Source organism: Marmota marmota, unplaced genomic scaffold (assembly GCF_001458135.2).
Source record: "Marmota marmota marmota unplaced genomic scaffold, marMar, whole genome shotgun sequence".
Lineage (NCBI taxonomy): Eukaryota > Metazoa > Chordata > Mammalia > Rodentia > Sciuridae > Marmota > Marmota marmota.
The window spans coordinates 21,471,282-21,492,076 of record NW_026000211.1 but is presented as its reverse complement, the minus strand read 5'-3'; the positions used below and the strand labels follow the sequence as shown (position 1 = coordinate 21,492,076).

At 38.6% G+C, this 20,795-nt stretch overlaps 1 protein-coding gene and 1 long non-coding RNA gene across 4 annotated transcripts in view; one reads left to right on the top strand and one right to left on the bottom strand.

The window, feature by feature from the left end:
* Window positions 1-20,795, bottom strand: part of Scrg1 (stimulator of chondrogenesis 1) — a 123,416-nt gene that overhangs the window by 16,740 nt on the left and 85,881 nt on the right. Inside the window, exon 1 of one of the 3 annotated variants that reach the window (XM_015486208.2) lies at window positions 2,895-3,279. The exons of the other annotated variants lie outside the window; for them this stretch is intronic. The gene's annotated coding sequence lies outside the window, so the exon portion shown is untranslated. Of the gene's footprint in view, window positions 1-2,894; window positions 3,280-20,795 lie in introns of those variants that run through there. 3 annotated transcript variants of the gene reach the window in all.
* LOC125612896 overlaps window positions 1,152-20,795 on the top strand; it is a 29,032-nt gene continuing 9,388 nt past the window's right edge. Inside the window, exons 1-3 of the long non-coding RNA XR_007343383.1 lie at window positions 1,152-2,264; window positions 5,595-5,706; window positions 6,184-6,700. This is a non-coding gene — a long non-coding RNA (uncharacterized LOC125612896). The remainder of the gene's footprint in view (window positions 2,265-5,594; window positions 5,707-6,183; window positions 6,701-20,795) is intronic.

Sequence of the window (20,795 nt, the reverse complement as noted above, 5' to 3'; positions counted from 1 at the left end):
CCTTATAGGACATGCTAAGGAATTTAGACTTTATTGATCCTACTGGAAAACCACTGGAAGATTTAGACTGGATAGTGACAAGAGCTGATTTGTGTCTTAAAAATCAGATTCATGTTGTATTGGTGCAAGATTGGAAGCAGAAGACAAGAGATTTGGGGTGAGAACTGATGGAAGATATGAGACAACGAAAGCAAGAATCAAGGATGACTCTTTTTTTTTTTTGCCTGAATGGTATTACCATTTTCTGACCCAAGAAAGAATTGGAAGCAGCCAGTTTTTGGGAAATAAATAGTAAGTATTTAGGATAGTTAAGTTTGAGGTGCCGGTTACACACCCAAGTAAAGACGTTGAGTAACTTGGCATCCGAATATGAGTCTGAAGGTCAGGGCTGGAAATACAAATTTGAGAGTAATCAAGATATTTATTAATTGTATTTGTAGCTATGGGTCTGGGAAAGTAGTAAATAGAGACCTAGAGGAGTGAAGGCAGAACATGGAGGCCTGGGGTGGTTCAATGTTCAGAGGATTAGAAGAGGAGATGCCAGCATCATGAAGGTGAGACTGTAACTTTTTTTTTTTTTCAATCTCTCAGAACATTGAAAGTATTTGAGAACATTCACTGAAGGAATGAATAAATAAATTGCTGGGAAAACAGGATGTAACCATACCATTTAGCTCATGTCCATGCCAGAGCACAAAGTAGTTAGTATTTCTGCCAGTCTCAGTCACATACAACGATGGAAAGTTCCACACCTGGCAAGCATTTATGGTAGTTTTTTTTTTTTTTTAACACTTTATAAATTACACCTTTTAACTGAAGCCTTCTTTTCTTCCTTTACCTAAGTACAGATAAATAGCTTTAACTTGTATTTAGCAAATGGAAAAATGACTGAGCCAGTGGGTTCCTGGGATGCATTGGTTGTTTTCTTCATTAAAAGACACCAACCTCAATCCTTGTTAATCCATCAAAACCATATATTTTCAAGTGCTAACCAGAGTAAAATGATTTTGGCCAATTTGAAGTAAATTTACTCTAATTTTTTCTCTTCCAATTGAAGTACATGCATTTAAAATTTCTCCTGGAGTGCCTCCAAATTACAAAAGAAAACAAAGTTAAAAACAGAAACTCTGGGGCTGGGGATGTGGCTCAAGCGGTAGCGCGCTCGCCTGGCATGCGTGCGGCCTGGGTTCGATCCTCAGCACCACATACAAAGATGTTGTGTCTGCCGAAAACTAAAAAAAGATAAATATTAAAAAAAAAAAAAACAGAAACTCTGAAGGAATAGAAAGAGAGCCTTAATTGATTATACTTCACTTTTTTAAAATTCAATTTTGTGTAATTAACATTGTTCCCAATATTGTATGATACCATTCATATCCCAGTATTGATATGATTTAAAAAAAGTCAATGCAGAGCATACAGAGTTATGAGTAAGACATTTCCAATTAAGCAATAAATCTTTGCCACCATCATTTGGGAGGGAATTGCAAATTTTGATTCTGGAAGCGTATTTGGCACCAGCAAGCTTTTGAATGGCTGGAGTTAAATGGAGACTTAAAAAGAAAAATTGTCTCATTAAATGGCCAAAACCAACAGGGCTATGCAGTTTATGTATTCAGACATTTATGGTGCAATGCTCATACAGGCAGCTGATGTCAGTTCTGGGAACTGGTATTAAGAGCAGTGGAATGAAACAAAGTTGATGAATTACACAGAAAGAGCAGTCCATTTTCAGATTTCTCTCAAAAAGCAGCAAGAGTGAAACAAAACCACAAAAATAAATGAAAACTTCAGCCTAGAAATTGACATTTGAAATATCAAAATTATAGATGGAAGAGATTAAAATTGCTCAGGCTCTGAGATTTCTCATTCATTTCTTTTGGATAATGAAAATCACTGTTATTTTTAAAGTTCTCTCTTTTTCTTATTAACTGTCTTGGAAGAAGTTTGTACTAGGGTGACCAAGTCCTGAAGTGAAATTTCTCAAAGTGTACGTCAAGGAACAGAAGTGACATTAGAAAGTGGATAAATCTTTCAAAGATTCCTATAACAGGCAGTGGCCTGATTACCTAAGATTCCTTCATCTGTGGAAAAATGAAGTCTGCATCCTCCCTGATGGAGATATGCCTTCAGGCCTCTCAGAGCAAGCAAGAAGATGATATTAATATCTAGTCTTGGCACCATTCTAATTGTTTTCCTGGCCACAATAAGTCATCATCATAGAAGGAAAGGACCAAAACTAGGGAGAGATTTTCACAGCCCAGGTAACTAAGCTAAGGAATTTTTCTAAGTCCCCAAAGGAAAAAGTGTTCCCTTTATCTTAGCAGTACAGACACTGTGTTGTGTTCCATGGTGGGAACACCAAGGATGAATTCAATGAATTCCCTCTTTGTATCAAATGTTAACACCAGTTTCTTTTCAGGAATAAGGGTTTTTAAAAGAAAAAAACATGCTTTATTAGACATGGAAGTTAGCTTCATGTAGAGTAGGTATTGGAGCAATGTAACTATTGCATTAAAACAATCATATATTTAACCATGCCCACATAATTCTGAGGAGTAGCATAAGTTCTGTTGTATGGGATAAGATTCAGAGAGGATTTGTGCATTAAATGAATAAGAATGAAGCCTGCCTCTTCTTAAACCATGATTAAATGGCTTTCCCAGTTAAGGAATATATGTTTTCTATCATCTTTTGATCTGGTTCTTTACTTTTATCCCAGGAAGCATCATTTTTTTCAAAGTGCAGACACCATCTCCTTAGAGCATCTCTGTCTCACTGTCTTTCCTTCCTGACTCAACACATGCATACATTTCTGTTCTAATCTATAACAACAATTTGGAGCAAAATAAATGATATAAAATGCTTTCTACAGAGGATAAAAAATTACATACCTTTTTCTTCTTTCCTTTTGGTTTCGTTGGCAGAAGAATCTTCTTAAATGCTCAAACTGACTGGGTGAGTTTGGGCAAACAGAGAAGAGAGGAGGTGCTGGAAAGAGGTTCTTTACAAATGAACCTTTGTCTGCCTTGTCTCTTGCCTGGAACTGACAGACTCACTGCTCCAGCCAGGACTGAGGGGAGGAGGGGAATGGAAGGAGACAGGACTGCAAGAACTGCCTCCCTTGGGTTCTTCCAAACCAGGCAAGAACGAACTAAACAGCTTCTTCACAGAAGGAAATAACTAGTCCATACAAGAACCTCAGGGAGGCAGACTTTTTGAGCAATAAAATATGAAACCCGAGGGATTTAAAAGAACACACAGATGTTTTACCTTAAGAAAAGGTTACATGTGTATGTGGGGGGAGGGAGGGTAGAAAGGAAGAGAGAAGAACAGGAGGGGAATGGTTAGCATTACTTAGGAAGATGGCTAAGCATCTCTTCTCCTTTCACAGTTTCTGTGTGTATATGTGTGTGTGTGTGTGTGTTGTTGTTTGTTTATTTGATCAAGTTTCTCATACCATCTAGATATAACATTTTGGCAAAAGATATATTCCAATTTATATTCCACCCTATTTCATCCCTTCAACCTCTCACTCAAGACTTATTAGCAGTCAATGGAAAGCAAAACTAAGCAACTAAAAATGAAATCTATTCTGTGTCTCAGGAATTAAGACACAAAAGGAATTTCATTCTGTTTTGAGCAAACAATCCTGGAACTCTAGCATCTGTTTAACTATTTTTTAGCATCAGTTTTTAAAAATTCAATTAGGAATAGTCTTCTGGGAACTAGAAAATATTGTGACAGAATAGGAATTATCTAGACAGAGAATGAAGGAAAGGGCATCCCAGGTTAAATTAACCAAAGCATTGAAGGTGAAGAAGAAGGTGACAACTTGGGCATTACAGGTAGATTCATGTTGTTGGAATTAGAAATGTAGGAGATGAAGTTAGAGAAAGAAGCAAGTAAATGATGTGTCTCATTTGCTGTGCTAATCATTTGGAATTTTTTTTCCTGAAAGTGAATGGAAAGAATGAATATTAGAAAGAACGAATATTAGAAAGAATGAATCCCCAACTACAGTGTGAAAGAAATATGGTGTGGAATGAAGGGGATTGGAGACAGGAGAACAGAAGCACTTGCAACAACCCAGAAGGGAAGATAAGTAGAAGGCAAAACTGAAGGGACCCAATTGGGTCATGTTTAAGGTAGAGGTAGGTGAGGGAAGCAGAAGAGACTTTACTAACTTTCTAAGCCTTGGGCCCTTAGATGGATGGTGGTGATATTTATCTAGAAAAAGAATACAAAAGGAGTATACAACCAGAGATGTGAAAAATTGTGCTCTATATGTGTGATATGAATTGTAATACATTCTGCTGTCATATATAACAAAAAAAACATTAAAATTTTAAAAAAATTAATAAAGAATATAAAAGGAAGATCTGTTATTCAAACAGGAAAAATAATCTAAAAGTTTTTCCTTAGCAGGAGTGGGAAGATATAAATGAATTGGTTGGTGAATGGTGAATGTTGAGTTTAAGGAGCCCTTGATGCAATTGGGAGTGTTTACTGGGCAGCTGGCTAAATGGACCTAGAGATCAGGAAAACAAAATCTTTTCTAGAGAATTGAGGTTCATTAACTAATCAACTAAATACCAAGTAATTCCACTTAAGTAACTAGTGGAGTTATTCAACTAAATGATAGCTGTGACCCTTGAAATTTACCATGCTCTTACTGTGAACCCTGAGAGAGATCAGATCTTTGCCCCATCTCCATTTAATTGAAGCTAAGGCAAGTGGCATGGACTTCAAGAAAGAAAATGAGAAGCATGCATGCAATTGACTGTACATTTCATTCGCATTTTAATAAACAAATATCCTGTGATCCTACTAAGTCAATATTATGTCATAGAGGGTATTAACTTGCTTTTATGACTTAAGTGTGTAGAAATATGTGGGTATGAGAAAGGAAATGGAAACTGGCCTTCATTCCATCTTAAGAGCTATCTATTTTATTTATCTTAAGTAGATCTAGACATTAAGTATGATGCCAAGGCAAATTGATATTCCTTGTGGGTGGATCCTCTCTTTCGTCTTTGTTTTACTCTGAAATTCCTGTGTGTCTCTTTTTTTAATTTCCCTGTTGTGCTCACTTTGTCTCCTTGTATCTGAATTCACATTTTTATATTCAGCAAAAATGTTCAAATCCATACATACATACATACATGTGCTTGGCTTTGTGCGTCCTGCATGCTGGCTTCAAGTGGTACACAGATGCTCTGCCTATGGGCTAATAGTCTGGAATAGATTCTTAGCCACTTAGAAAAGTGATCCCCCAAGAAACACATTTAAATCCTGACTGCCTAGTCCCTTGTTGTGCTGTCAAACATTTATTCTTAGCTCGACTTTCCATTATATCTGGGGAGAACTATTAAACATTGTTAAATTTAAAAGGCTTGATGTTATTCATCCTGATGTCCATTACAGAGTTGTCCATTTTGAGAAGCAAGTGAATTGCAAACCAAGAACTACAACTGGAATATCTGTCCTTGTAACTTCTAATTTGGGGCTCAAATCTGAAATCACTATTTATTGTCTTGTTTACAGAGAATTAAGGATTCTTTTTTTTTTTTTTTTGCTTTTTCTCCTAATAGGCTATTACTCAAACTTCTTGTTGAACCCTGCTCTAGAGACCACCTGTCTCATGAAGAAAGCCTTAGAAACTCCCCAAAGTGAACATCTTAAGTGACATCTAGCATGTTTTAAGTAAGGCCATCTAAATATCCTGTCCAGATTTCTAGAAAATATATATGTGTGTGTGTCCTATCTGGATGTTTTATTTATATAGATACCTGTTATCACTTTTAGATCCAATCTAGTTTTGTTAAAAATAGTAAATCCTTACAAATTAATGACAGACCAATTCATGAGTAAACATTTTATATGAACTTAAACAATTGTGTTTGAAGCACTGTTATTAAATTTTAAAAGTGATCTAATTAGTGTTTCCAAAAAAAGAAAAAAGAAAAAATCATCAAAATCCTTCTAACCAGATGAAGTCTCAGGAGACATCTTAGATATAAATAATTTCAGACATCAGAAATTTTAAACTTGTGAAAAAAAAAATGGAAGCACACATAAGCTCTCCCTCTGATTTTCACCTGGGAGCTCATGCGTTTGCCCTGATTTAGAATCTGCTGCTTCTCTGTTCTATAATTGACCCCTTTCTCTTATTTCCCTCAGGCTTACATCCTTCTGGAATCACTGAAACTGGAGGTGCAGGGGGGAAGCAGCTGCTGGGTTCAGCCTTCACAGTTCAGATCCTCCCAGGAGAGAGGTAGAACTTATTTTATGCAAGTATCCTCCATAAAAGGAGTTTTAAAGTAATGACACCAATTGGAAACTAATTCTCAATATGTTTGTTGAAATATTACAAATTACAGACAAAATCATCTTTTAAAACTACCCTATAATCTTTCATCAGTTAAAAATAAATAAGCTGTTTTATTAACTTAATTATTTTTGAACTCTGTAAAAGAGATTTCTTTTTGATTGAAACTATTTAAAAGGTTCCCTTAAGATTTCAACTGAACCTGGAACATTTGTGCTTAGAATGGTTTTTGCAACTGGGTTGAACAATATAACCTCTATTACCCAAACTTAGTTTTATGCCACAGAAGTGAAGCTTATGAAAACAGAGTGCACTGAGGAGTCTCCAGTGAGGCCCTGGAGGGGAAAGCAGAATTACTAAATAGGAAAGGTAAGATGTTGAGCTAATGCTACAACTGCAGGAAGAGAAATTTTTTCCAGAAGCATTTGTATTAGAATGCAATTTCAATGGTCTGATGTACTTTAGAACTACCAGGGCTCCCAGGTGGGCAGCCCTGGCTATCATGGGGATAACAGGGACTGTCTTCTTGATGCCTTTAGACAGAAAAATGAGGACAAGCTCTCTTTTACCAGGGAGAGAGAATAAGGCTCCCACTGGGAGCAATGGATTTTTTCCAAGGAATTTATATATAAAGGTCATGAACACTGTGAGTAACATGATCTTTAAATATAGTGAAAATAAAGTCAGAAAAATGAACATCAAGAAAGAAGTGTGTCAAGGAAAATTGTTAAGTTTTAGGAGCCCCTTCTATATTTAGAATGAATGAGAATATTAGCATGGAAGTAAACTTTTGTGGGAAAAGAGGCAAAAAAAAAATGTGGGGTGGGGGGAGGGAGAAATTTGAAAAGAACCTATTTGTGTTCTGAGAGGCTGTAAGAATGTCAGACTAGCAGTGCATAGAATCAGAGCCCAGACCCCCAAAATAAGTTTGTGTTTTGTTGGAAACAATACTACTTACTTAATAAACCTTGAAAAATGGAAAGAATGACTGAGTATGCCAAAGGATGTTCTATTGTAGGTCCTGAGTTATTGCCCTAATCTTCCCAAAGTTGTTTTATAGACAAGCATCAGATTGGTTAATAATAGTAGTAAATAATAGTAATGAAACTAGTGGGAATAACATTTGCTGACATTGCCAAGCATACTAAACATTTTATAAATGTTGTCTTATTTAATCTGAGGGACTTATTTTCTGAGGTAGTTTTCAGATGGGAAACTGAGGTTCAAAAGAATTAGGTACCTTGGCTAGGATCACACAGTGGGTAAATAGTGAAGCCTAAGACAAAACTATCTTTGTTTATCTGCCTATAAGTAGTAAATAGTAAAAGAAGTAGAAGAAGAGATTGAAAAGTATAAGATAATACTATTTTTAAAAGTTGTGGTCCATAATTTGAGTGTGAATTAACTGCACATGCTCTCTTCAAACCATATAGCCATCCCCCTCTTATTATGTCTCCGCAATCTATTTTCTGCTAATCTTGGCTTGATGTGATTCTTACCTAGACACATAAACTTAAAGAAGTTGAACAGAGTTATCTATAAAGTCAGATATGTGAAATTGCCAGAATGTCTGTACTTTAGCCAGAGTTCCTAAGTGGTTATAAATCTAGGAATAAAATTATAGTGCCAAGCACTCAATATAATAAATGACAACAAGTCAATGAATACATGAGTAAATGGATGAAATTCTTGGGTAGAGGATAGATTCTTGAAAATTATTCATTCAGTAATTATTTATTGAGTGTCTATTATGTACCATGAATGATATTATAGTATCACTGAAAATGAAGTTCAGCAACCTAGATGCCCTTCAACAGATGAATGGATAAAGAAACTGTGGTACATATACACAATGGAATATTACTCAGCATTAAAAGAGTGGCATTTGCAGGTAATGGGATGGAGTTGGAGAATATCATGTTAAGTGAAGTAAGCCAATCCCAGAAAACCAAAGGCCCAGTGTTTTCTCTGATATATGAATGCTGATTCATAATGGGAGTAATGGAGGAACTTTAGATAGGGCAAAAGGGAGGAAGGGGAAGGGAGGGGACATGGGGGGTAGGAAAGATGGTGGAATGAGATGGACATCATTACCCTAAGTACAGGTATGAAGACATGAATGGTGTGACTCTACTTTGTGTACAACCAGAGACATGAAAAATTGTGCTCTATGTGTGTACTATGAATTGAAATGCATTTTGCTGTCATGTATAACAAATTTTTGTTGTTGTTATTACTACTGTGTATTTTCTTTGATAGTTTAAAAAAAGAAGAAGTGTTGAGAGCCACAGCCAAAGGGGCCCCAGCAAACTTCCAGCTGCCAGCAAACTTCCAGCTGCCGGCTGATGATTGGCTCACAGCGGCCCCAGCAACATCTAGCTGATTGGCTCCTCGGCCCCAGCAACATCTAGCTGATTGGCTCCTCTGCGGTGATGCTCATTGGACTGTTTCCCTGCCCTTTCAGACCACGGAGCTGCTCATTGGGGGACTTTTTTTGGCTCCGCCCACGTGACCCAGCCAATCGGCCTCAAGAGCAGGAGGATTGTGGGAGGTGGAGAGAGGCTTGTGTGGGAGAGAGAGGCTTGTGGAAAGCCGGTGGTGGCAGTTGAGGCTCTGAGGATTTTTCCTGAGAGGCTGTTTTGTTTGGCGTGTGTGGTTCTAAAAATAAAGTTAGTTTCTTTTGACAAGTGGCTCCTGATTGTGCCCAGCCAGACTGCGGCAAAGAAGAAATTCAGGAGAGAATTCCTGAGGGTCTAATTCTCTCTGAAGTAGATTAGACCTTATGATTCATTAAATGGGAGCTTCTTAGATACACTATGTCTCTCTTATTATACAAAATTATAATGAGAATTCTCCCTTCTGCCTCATCTTTTATTGCCCCATGTGACAGGGGGAACTTCAGATGCTTATTTGCCCTCAATATCATAGAACCTCTCTCTATTTGCATGTTCTCTCCCTTCCCCAAGCCTTCTCTCTCTCTCTCTCTCTCTCTCTCTCTCATTCCCATAACAATTTATTAGCACTATGCTCATTATCCTTCCAGAGTTTATTTATCTTTCAAAATAAGAACAAATCAAACAATCTGGGCAAAACTAAAACAATGAATTTAAAGTGTCCTAACTTCCCAGAAACACTTGTAATAACACTTGTAGTGATTTGACACTCTTTTTTTCTTAAGCTGGAGAAGCACAAAAATAGATGAAGATATTGGGCCTTTGTATTGTCTTTTTGTTGCAGTTGACTGTGTATTTTCTTTGACTGTGTATTTTCTTTGTGTATTTCCTAAATACTCTTATTCATACCAATATAAGGTGAGTGGAGATTTTTGTCTCTAGGTAAAGAACATTTTGTAGCTTTATTAAGGTTGTTCTTTCCCGTATTCCCTGATCTGCCAGATTAACCTTACCTAGGCCAAGGATCTTTCAGGAGGAAAGGGATCAAGACCATATCCTATTTCTATTTGAAATTCAACCTAATTGGAATTTTCTGAAGGGCTAAGGTAGTCCTGACCCAGCGCCCCCAAGAAGAAAGAGGAAGCCTGGCTTAGTGACAGGCTCAATGCCAGGCCTAGAGGTTTGTAGGGAACAGCTTGTCCTAGGTACTATGTGTGGCTGTGGTTTGAAACCCAATTATACCTGGCCACCTTGGCAAGCAGTTATGTTTGGGCAATAGTAGCTGATTGTGTGAGTCCAGTAAGCTGTCATCTTGGATGTCCATGAGCACAGTGCTACCCTGCTGCCTGCATAGGGTTCTGCAGGAGCAAGGATGTCCTTAAAGTAGGACAAGGACTCACTGGAGCCTGTCAGAACCAGTTTACAACAGTGATCTCCTGTAGAGGTGATGATTAAAACCAGAACCTGTGGGCTGGAGATGTAGTTCAGTGGTAGAGTGCCTGCTTAGCACAAGACCCTGGATTCAATCCCCAGCACCACAAAAACAGCAACCAAACCAGAACCTGTTAATGACTGATCTGTTCTTTCTACATGGAACATTGAAACAAGACTCCCCCTTTAGTAAATTTCCCAGAGTTCCTGATCAACTTGAGAGATGAGGTGTCCTTAAGAAAAAGTTATTGAATTACCTACAGTAATAGAGGAATGAAGGCTTGGTCAAATAATTGCAAAAGTGAAGAGAAGCCCAAGTTTTGAATCTAGACAATTACATTTAAAAGTGCAAGTACATTATAAATCTTTAAAAGCTGAAGTGTTTGCCAAACTTATTTGACCACTGAACTTGTGTGTGTGTGGTGCGTGTGTGTGGTGTGTGTGTAGCTGGGCATTGAATCCAGGGTCTTTTGCATGCTAGGCATGTATTCTACAACTGAGCTGCACCCCTAGAGCTAAAACTATTTTTTTTTAATTTTGTTTTTTAGTTGTAGCTGGATACAATACCTTTATTTTTATGTGGTGCTGAGAATCGAACACAGGGCCTCACACAGGCTAGGCGAGCGCTCTACCACAGAGCCACAACCCCAGCCCCAGACCCAGAACTATTTTTTTAAAAACTAAGTATCTAAAGTGATTGGATTCCAAAGAAAACTTGGAAAATGCTTCTCAAATGACAGAATTTTAGGTGCTTCATAACCATTTATTGAGTGACTGGATTTCTGGTTATCACCATTTTGGCAATGTTACTAAAAACCTAACAGCCATTTCTTTTGCACAATTTGCATCTTACAGCTTCAGAGCAGATGTCTCCTGGAAGGTTCAGGAAGTTTGAGAGCAGTAGTGGCTAAGAATTCTTGACTAGTTTTAGTAGGTCCATCCTCAGGAACAAACGGTAAACTTCATTTCATTTGTAAATCAAAGGAAACCCATATTTTACCAACTCCACCAACCTGGAACGGGGTGTGATGGTAGGGGGCCATCTCTAATCATACCAGCTGAATCCCATTCCCCCTCGGCTCCACATTCCCCAGTTTGAAGATGATGAGAAGTTTATTTAGCAACCTGTATAGCTGCAGACACTTTATAAATAAATGGAATATATTTTTAGCAATCAGTATAAAAATTAAAATTTAAAGACTTCCTTTCTATCTTCTAACTAGGCTTTATGATGACATTGCTTTGTAATATAACTTATAAGGCACAATATTCATGAAATCATTCTGATAATTTCTAAGTCATTGTTAATTTTTAGAAATTCCTGGTTGGTCTTAAGTTTGATAAGTTTCCTTTAAACTAAATACTGCTCATCTCTAAGCTACAATTTTATAGGGGAAAATTCACCAAACTCTTCCAATGACTTCTGTTAGATTGGATCTGGGACGAGGCACTTGCCTCAGCAAGAGGGTGACTGGGTGGGCTGCTCCTTCTGTCCTGGATGCTAGTGCTTCTTACCTACCCTCTCCCTAAGGGGCTTCCATTCTTATTGACAATACTGCCATCAGCTCAGCCTGTCCCACTACTCCTGCAGCCCTGGGCCTCTCCTGAGCAACTGGTAGACACTGCACTGGCCTCAGATACCACCTTGGTCTATTCCTCTCATGCTCTAAGGCCCAGGTCCACCATTACCAAGTCCCATCACTGCCTACGCAATGGCCACTGTACAATTTTGTTTGGTGACATGGTTTGGTTTAAGCTATTTACCAACCATCATCAGTGCAGTGTTTCTATGTTGCTGCCTGTAATAACTCTGCACCAGTGTATATTGCCTGAGTATCAGTTGTGGCCCATCTCCTCCAAGTAGTTCAGAAAGTTTCTATGTCTTCTCCCACATGTGTCAGAACAAGAAGACCATGAGTGCTATTTTCTTCTTTCCCATATTTTCTACAGCTTCTTCTGCTATCTCTCACTTCCATGAAGTTGCTCCTGTGCTTATGTATTGATTTTTAGAAGCAGCTACTATTTTTGCTTTACCTGTTGAAGTTACTCAAGTGGTATTGCCCTTACTGACATTCTGTCTCTGAGCTGAAGGAGAAAATCCCCCTCCATTGGCATGAGCAGCCAATGGTCACCAGGTCAAGACTGCCTTATTCTCTTTGTGACTTGTTCCTTACAACAACCCTGAGTGTCTGGATGACTCTGTTAGAAAACAATCTCAGTTTACTGCTATCTCCCATGGTTCATCATCTTCTAGATTAAAATTGAACGTTTTGACAATTTCTGCCCTCAGTAATTTCTTTTCCCCAATAGCTTGGGAGCTTAAGAAGAAGTCTTTGATCCCTAATAGTTTGAGAGAATTGTTCTGAAGCAGTCAGTCGAATGGGACCAAGGCATGAAAACTAAAATTCCCATATGTGAATTGGATTTGCACCCAGTGTTGACAATCTTTAGCTTTGGGGGTCTCTTTTGGGTCCTAAGTATTCAATCTTCTCTTCCATCTTTCAGGTCCCCTACTAGACTTCATACATACTCAATGAGTTTAGCTCAGGAAATTCATATACAGCTTAGTTTTCTTGTTTGTTTGTTTTTTTATCTGGGACTCCTGCCACTCTGTGACTACTCCTATGGACGCAGATGAACAATTTCCTTGAGGTTAATTCTATAAGTTGCATTTGGAAAAAAAAAAAAAAGGCCTGACATCATAAGGAAACCACTTTTAGTTGCTCTATTTCCTGGAGCCTACAGCTGGCAAAATGCCTGGGACAAGATGTATTCAATTCAAGTCAAAGCAGAGTTCTTAGGAGAAGCAGATGGCCCACCTAAGGTGAAAAAAATTAGTTTCTTGTGGCAGGTGGTTTATTCACCTCTTCCCTAGGAAGGTGGGAATGTGTGGAGACAAAATAAATAAAACACATTACAAATGCATTCCATAGATGAACAGAATAATTGTTGCTGAACAAGTCTACAGGAGGCTTCTTTCTGCCTCCAGGCAGGTGGGAGGAACCTGTCACACATGTATTAAAGTGCTCCCAGAACAGAAAATCAGTCCATCAGAAGAACTAATAAAAGCCAACACATTGTTGAAGAGACCAACCATCAATAACCTTCTCTGAAAGTTGTTAATAAAGAGCTGAAAAGATTGGGGATAGTTAAGATGAGCCAGTATAGGTTAAGGAAAGTGACTGAATATGTAACAAAGCAGTGAGAACTGTGCTTCATCTAAAGAAATGTGGGATTAGCATAGGTGGACATTTAGGAACTGGGTGATCTACATTTATTTATAAAAGGGAAGATGAAAATTTCCCACTGATTATCTAACACTTTCCAGATTAGAGAGAGAGTTTTCCTGGGTTGTGTTCAGATCATCTACAGAGCACATTTCACTCAGAAGACTTTTAGAAGCCAAGTGTGGTGGCGCACACCTGTAATTGCAGCAGCTCCCAGTGCTGAGGCTGGAGGATCCCAAGTTCAAAGCCAGCCTCAGTACTTTAGAAAGGCCCTAAACAACATAGTGAGACACTGTCTCAAAACAAAACATTTAAAAAAGGGGGGGGGGGGGGCTGGGGATCTGGCTTGGTGGTTAACCACCCCTGAGTACAATCTTGGGTGCCAAAACAAAAACAAATTAATGTGCATTCTGTTTGATATGTCAGTCTCTTGAGGGCTTGATTAGCATGGGTTAGTCCCCCAACCTATTCACCCAGCAACATAGACAGAATCCACTCTCTGGACCTGTAAAGCTGACTGTCAGCCCCAGAACAGCCTGAGCACTCCCCCATATTGCCATCCTGTGAAGCTCCACCTATGAAGCCTCAGGCTTCCTTCCCTGGCTCATGTGCCTCTCTTTAAATCCAACTAGAGTTCGTAACCCACTTGAATCAAAGTGTGGAATATGATATGTCAAGAAATTTGTAATGTTTTGAACAACCCACAATAAAAAATTGAAAAAAAAAAAAAGCTGAAAAAAAAAAAATAAATAAATCCAACTAGAAAGTCAACTCCCTACTGACTTCTTTAAAATCAGCAGAAGATAATTCTAAATGCTCTCTGTAATGCATTCTGCTGTCTTATAGCCCCGAGCCTTAGGAAACAAGTTAATATATTTCACATGCTGTGACCATGTAGTTTCATGAAGAAGCAAACTTGCAGCTTCCTGCCACGGGCTTTACTGCCCTCTTCATCTTAAGAGGGTGAGCTGAGGAGAGGCCACGTAATGATGCACAGAGCTCCCTTAGGCGAGGAATGAGAAAGGACGATTATTCCACTGAGAACAGTTCCTACCGAGCCCCTTGTGCTCCTTGATCATGTAACTTGAAAAGGGAATGGTTTGGATGAAATGAAGAAAGGGTAGGGTGTTCTTATCCACAAGAGCAGAACTATGTACATAGCAGCTGTGGGTGAGTACACAGATTTGCCTGTTTCCTCACTGTCAGAACATGTGCTTCTATGGCTTGCTCTGCCATTCTCATCCCTGGTTCTTGTACAGATGGGACATCAGAACTTCAAATTTTCTCACTTAGTTGTCACCTTCCTTGGGAATAAAAGGCTATCACCACGCACCCTTTGATGGATACTGTACATTCCTTGTTTGCTCTAGGGCATTTGTCCTTTGGTATTTTGGTAACAGTAGTTTTTGTCTGACTGCAGAAGGAGATGGAACTAGCAGTGATCCAACTTTGGAAATAATCTACCAACCACATAAAAAGTTGTGACATCCCAGAAATTGACCTGTAGCTCTTAAAAAGAGCAAATTATCATCCCTTCATATGCAAAATGGAAACATTGATATTGCTTATTAATTTCTCTTTCCCCCAATTTGGAGAGTTGGCAGAAGGATAAATAATGGTGACTATTATAAAGATGCTTTCAAAACAGTCACTTCATAAAACAAATGGATACATTGGCTGCAACTGAGATTTACAAAGCTTTTGTGAGGTGGCAAAGGGGTTAGCAATTCAGGATGTTTATGGCTCTTGGGCTGTGACTAATCTCTTGTGAAGCAAGGTTTCAGTTGGGTAGAGATTGAGTAATTCCAACAGAGAAGCATTGTGTAACTCCTTCTTCCACTTTATTTCTTGTGGACCAGTGAGTATCCTAAGTCTCAAACTGTACACCAGCTTAATAGATTGAATTTTTGAGTGTCTTATATCAGGACAGCTCAGCATTTGCAAAAAGTGCCTGCAGATAACCATGGAAATTACCACCTTCCCTGCTGTGCTGATGTTGAATTTATCTGACAGAGTCACACAAGAACATCTTTACATCCTTTTCTTTAAAGGCAAAGATGTTTACTGGTTACTTACTATGTAGCCACACTACCTTAACTCTCATGGCAAATTTGTGAGATACTGTTATTTCCCCTATATTATAGATAGGATAGAAGCTCAGGAAAATTAAGTAACTTTTTAAAGGTAACAGAGAACCTTAGAAGCCTCAAACAGACAAGTTCTCTTCTGGTCAGTTTTATATAGTAGAAGCAAGGTGATAATACTGTAGAGCTGGGTTTTAGGATTTAATCGAAAGTCTATCTGATCCCAAATCCATTGCTCCTTGCATTGGACCAGATTGCCACTCGAACACACGGAAGGCTAGAGAAGTGTCACAGGATTTTAAAGTGCCACGAATAAAAAATAATGTATGAGAAAACATTTTCTGAGAAAATTTAGATCAACTCAGTCCTTCAGAGTCACAGCTGACTTAAAGTCAACCTGCACCCTCATGAAATGTAAGCAAAAAAATCAGTATTTATTTTTTAAACCTCTGAGACAAGGCTGATTGTCATATGGAATATCTCCACACTCCGGAGCAGGCAAGTCTCCAGGAAGTCCTTTTATGACCAAGGGTCACACACCAGGGGGCGGTCTCAGTATGGAAGAGGGTAGAAACATGCCAGTCTCTTCTCAGTGTGAGTGAGCTGTGCAGGAATGACAGGGAGACTGTACTGCCACCTGAGTCCTCTTTTGTTTTCCATCGGGGACCTATTTATCAGAAGTCATCTTTTGTGATGAATAATCCTACTCAAAGTCTGTCTGTCTGTCTATCTATGTATCTATCTAGTTATTAATTATGGTACTGGGGATTGAATCCAGAGGTGTTCTACCACTGAGCTACACCCCTAACCCTTTCTGGTTTCTTGCTTTTTTTTTTTTTTTTTTGAGACAGAGTCTTGCTGAATTGTTGAGGCTGGCCTTGAATTTTGAACCTCCTGCCTCAGCCTCTTGAATAGTTGGGGTTTCAGGCGGGCCCCACCATGCCCAGCTCAAAACCTGTTCATTTAAAATGTTGCCAAGTTCTGGAGACTGTGTTGGTGCAACAACTAACCACTTCTGCCTTTACTCCTGCTACCCCATCTGCAGACCAGTGTGTACTGATTCTGGTCCATTGTAAGCACTTCCTAAACAATTTTCCCCCTTGCCAGCCACTATTAGCTACAGATACATGACTGCTAGATATATTGTCAAAAAGTACAGCTCTGATTACCTCAAGCTTCTGTTCAAAAGAAAAGAAACTTCCAAATTCAAAGTCAAACCCTAGAAATTATCTAGGGACTCTCTCCTAAAGTACACACTAGTCCTGGGACTAGTGTTCTCATTTTATATTTGTGGATGCCATTTCCTAAGAGTGGTGGTTTCTGAGGAACTATCAGATGCAAGAGTTCTGCTTCAAAATAATATATAGGAAGAGGGTAAAAATAGCCTAGAACTCCAGATTTCACCACCAAAAAGTCTTAATCCTTTTCTGTTAAGTTGTCATCTAGCGCCACCTGGTGTTAAAAGTGAACAGCAGCTCTAGAGAAAAAAATATTTTAACTCAAATTGAAGATTTTCAGTACTGGAAGGAAACTTGAGATCATTTAGACAGCTGTTTCATTTTATAGATTAGTAGTTTACTTGGAATTTAAAGTCATAACTCAATACCAGGCTCCTCAATTTTCCAACGTGTCTCCATTGTCTCTTAAGCCTCCAAAAGGAATTGGGCCAGAGTGATGTCACTTTTGGAAGAGGATCTTTGCTCTTACTCCTGTTCAACAGCTGGACAAAACAAATTTGGAGACCCACAACTTATTTTGTACCTGAAACAACTTTCATGTCTATGTTTATACATTTTGTATAAAATCTGATCTGTTTCTTGATCAGAATGGAGACAATTTGGTGGTGGCAATTGGCATAGATTGTGAATCGGAAAGGTAATGAGTAACTCATTAAGATTATATTGTATTATTTATTCACAATTATTTATTCAATCCTTGCCCTTGGTGTGTTTTTCTGTTTAGGCAAAATATACTCCTCCCGACCCCAGTTGACTTCGGGGTTGGCCAATTCCATCCACTCTTTGGTCAGTAGAATGTGGCCAGACTGGATGGGTACCACCTGTGAGCAGGAGCTTTAAATTGTGTGATTTGATTAGGCCTGCTTCAGCTATGACCTTCTGCATGTGAACAGCATGCATTCCAGAGAGACTGTTCCTTTAGCCCTGGCTCTAAGCTGAGCCCATCAGAGTCACTGCTGACCTACAGTTAATGTGCACCTTCCTGAAATGTAAGCCAGAAATATTTGCTTTAACTTTAAAGTTTCACAGTTCCTTTTGATTTTTAAATATTTAAAAAATTTTTTAAAAATCGTGACAAAATACACATACCAAAAAATCTACCAGTTTAACCATTCTTCAGTGTACAGTTGAGTGGCATTGTATAGCTCATATTGTTGTGGGATCATCACCACCAACCATCTCAATAGCATCTCATCTTGTGAAACTGAAACTCTGTACACATTAAACAATAACTCCCTATTCCCTCTGTTTCTAGCCCCTGGCAAACATCATTTTACTTCCTATCTCTATGAATCTGACTCTTCTAGGTATCATGCAGCAATTGTTCTTGTGACTGCCTTAGTATGTCCACAAAGTTCATCACCATTGTATTATGCATCAGAATTTACTTCCTTTTGGGATAGAATAATATCCCATATCCCATTGTATGTATATACTACATTTTGTTTGTGCATTCATCCATTGATGGACATGAGGATTGCTTCCACCTATTGACTATTGTGAATAATGCTGCTCTGGACGCAGGTGTGCAAAAATGTCCTTAAGTCCTTGCTTTCAATTCTTTTGATTATGTGCTCAGAGGTGGAAGTGCTGAATCAAACATTAATCCTCTTTTAAATTTTTTGGAGAAGTGCCACACTGTTGTCCTTAACAGCTGTGCCTCTTTACATTCCCACTGGCAGTGCACGTGGGTTCCCGTTTTGCTATATCCTTGCCAACACTCATTGCTTTCTGTTTTGTTTTGTTTTGTTTTGTTTTTGGTAGAAATCATCCTAATGGGTGTGAGGTGGTATCTCCTTGTGGTTTTGACTAAACATTTGGCTTTTTTTTTAAGCCACTGAGAATTTGGGTTTGTTTGTTCCTGCAGCAAAAACTGACAAGTAGGGTTTGAACAAAAGTCTGATGAACTCTAAGAAGTTTTAGAAACTCTCTGTGAAAGAGGAAAGTACTTCCAGAATGATGTCCAATTTAACTGATTTGAGAACCAATTAAGTGTTAGATCTTAAGTTGTTGATGTTTTTACCTCCTTCAAGGTATACTTAATTCTGCTATCACTGCCCCTTATCCTAAGCACCCATTTAATTATGCAACCTGTTTTTCTGACTATATTTCCACTGTACTTTTGATTCCCCTTTACCTTGAGCCCCCCATTCTCTCTCTCTCTCTCTCTCTCTCTCTCTCTCTCTCTCTCTCTCTCGCACTGGGAGTTAAAATCCAGCTGCACTTTACTGTTAAACCACATCACCAGTTCTTTTTATTTTTTATTTAGATCCAGGGTCTCACTAAAATGCTGAAGCTGGCCTTGAACTTATGATCCTCCCACTGTAGTCTCCCAAATTGCTGGTCTTCCAGGTGTATACCATCTTGCCAGGCTACTTTTTCTTTTTCTAAACATTTTTATTACCTTCTAAAATTCTATGCAATGAATTTGTTTATAATGTTTACAGTTAAAATGTCTCCACTGATGAATTTTAAGAGGGAAGGGGTTTTGTCTGTTGTGTTTACTGTCATCACTTAAACAGCATCTGGCACACAGTAGACGCTAAGATTATTAAATGAACGAATGAAACTCAAGAACAGTTCTGAATGCGAGCGGTTGTATTTTAGTAACATGACCAGTAGAGGTCATAGATGAGCTCTGTAAGTATCAGGGACTTGCAGTTTCTTTTGTATCTTGTTTATAGGAGGATCTTGATCAGTGTGGATTGCCACATTAACAGTGTGGTGGGAGAGTTCCATGGATTATGGAAACTGCTGAAAGATACACATCGATGATGCCTCAGATTGGCTTCCCCTTCATGTATGACCTGGTCCTGAGAGCAAAGCAGGGGGGAAATATAGAAAATAGAAATTTTCTTTCTATAAGAGCAAAAAGTTTTGGCTTTAAAGCTGTATTTGTATAAATTGCTTGTAAATGAAAGTTAAAATCGGGCTGGGGATGTGGCTCAAGCGGTAGCGCGCTCGCCTGGCATGCGTGCGGCCCGGGTTCGATCCTCAGCACCACATACAAACAAAGATGTTGTGTCCGCCGAGAACTAAAAAATAAATATTAAAAATTCTCTCTCTCTCTCTCCCTCCCTCCCTCTCTCACTCTATCTTAAAAAAAAAAAAAAGAAAGTTAAAATCAATCAAATGATTACAGAGCATAATAAGTGTTTCTTTTCCATTGCAAAGCTGTTTGCCTAGATAAACAACACCTTCCCCCCGCCAAGTGTGTGTGTGTGTGTGTACAGATAAAGCTTATTAATACAAGGACACTTAAACAAAATTTTCCTCTTCCCTTTTACAAGAAGAACACCACAAAAAAATGACAAACCAGCAGTTCCAAGCTATGATTCTGCCTGAGTACGGTTTATTTTTCTTGGCTTAATGGCTCATGCTTAAATGTCACAATATGTTACTACATATAGAGAAACAGTGATATCACTTCAGAAGTGAACTGTTATCTTTTGATTGTATATTAAATTTGATTGATTAACTTAATAAGATTTTTGTGTGTGTGGTGCTAGGGATTGAACTCACCTTGTGTATGATAGGCAAGTGCTTTATCACTGAGCCACATCCCAGCCCTGATTGATTAGTTTAAGGACAAACATTTGAGAAAAGAAAATTTGCTTTTAGATTACTTCCCATATGTGGGGCACCATGATAAGTAATTTTACCTGTTATCTTGCTCCCTAATGCGACCAAAGTCAACATAGCATCTAGAACTTAGTAGAAGCTCAATAATTGTTGAATGAGTGAGTATCTAGGTAAAGGACAGTTAGCATGAAGAATTTGAATCTTTGTTTTGGTTTGAGGGGAGTTGATCTGTTGTATTTCCTTGACAGAACTAAATCAAACAATCTCAGAATGTGGGTACAGAATGTACTCTTTATCCTTTTATTGGTCTTCCTTCCTTCCTTCCTTCCTTCCTTCCTTCCTTCCTTCCTTCCTTCCTTCCTTCCTTCCTTCCATTCTTTCACCAGGGATTGATTGAATCCAGCCAGGGGCTAGAAACAGAGGGAATAGGGAGTTATTGTTTAATGTGTACAGAGTTTCAGTTTCACAAGATGAGATGCTATTGAGATGGTTGGTGGTGATGATCCCAC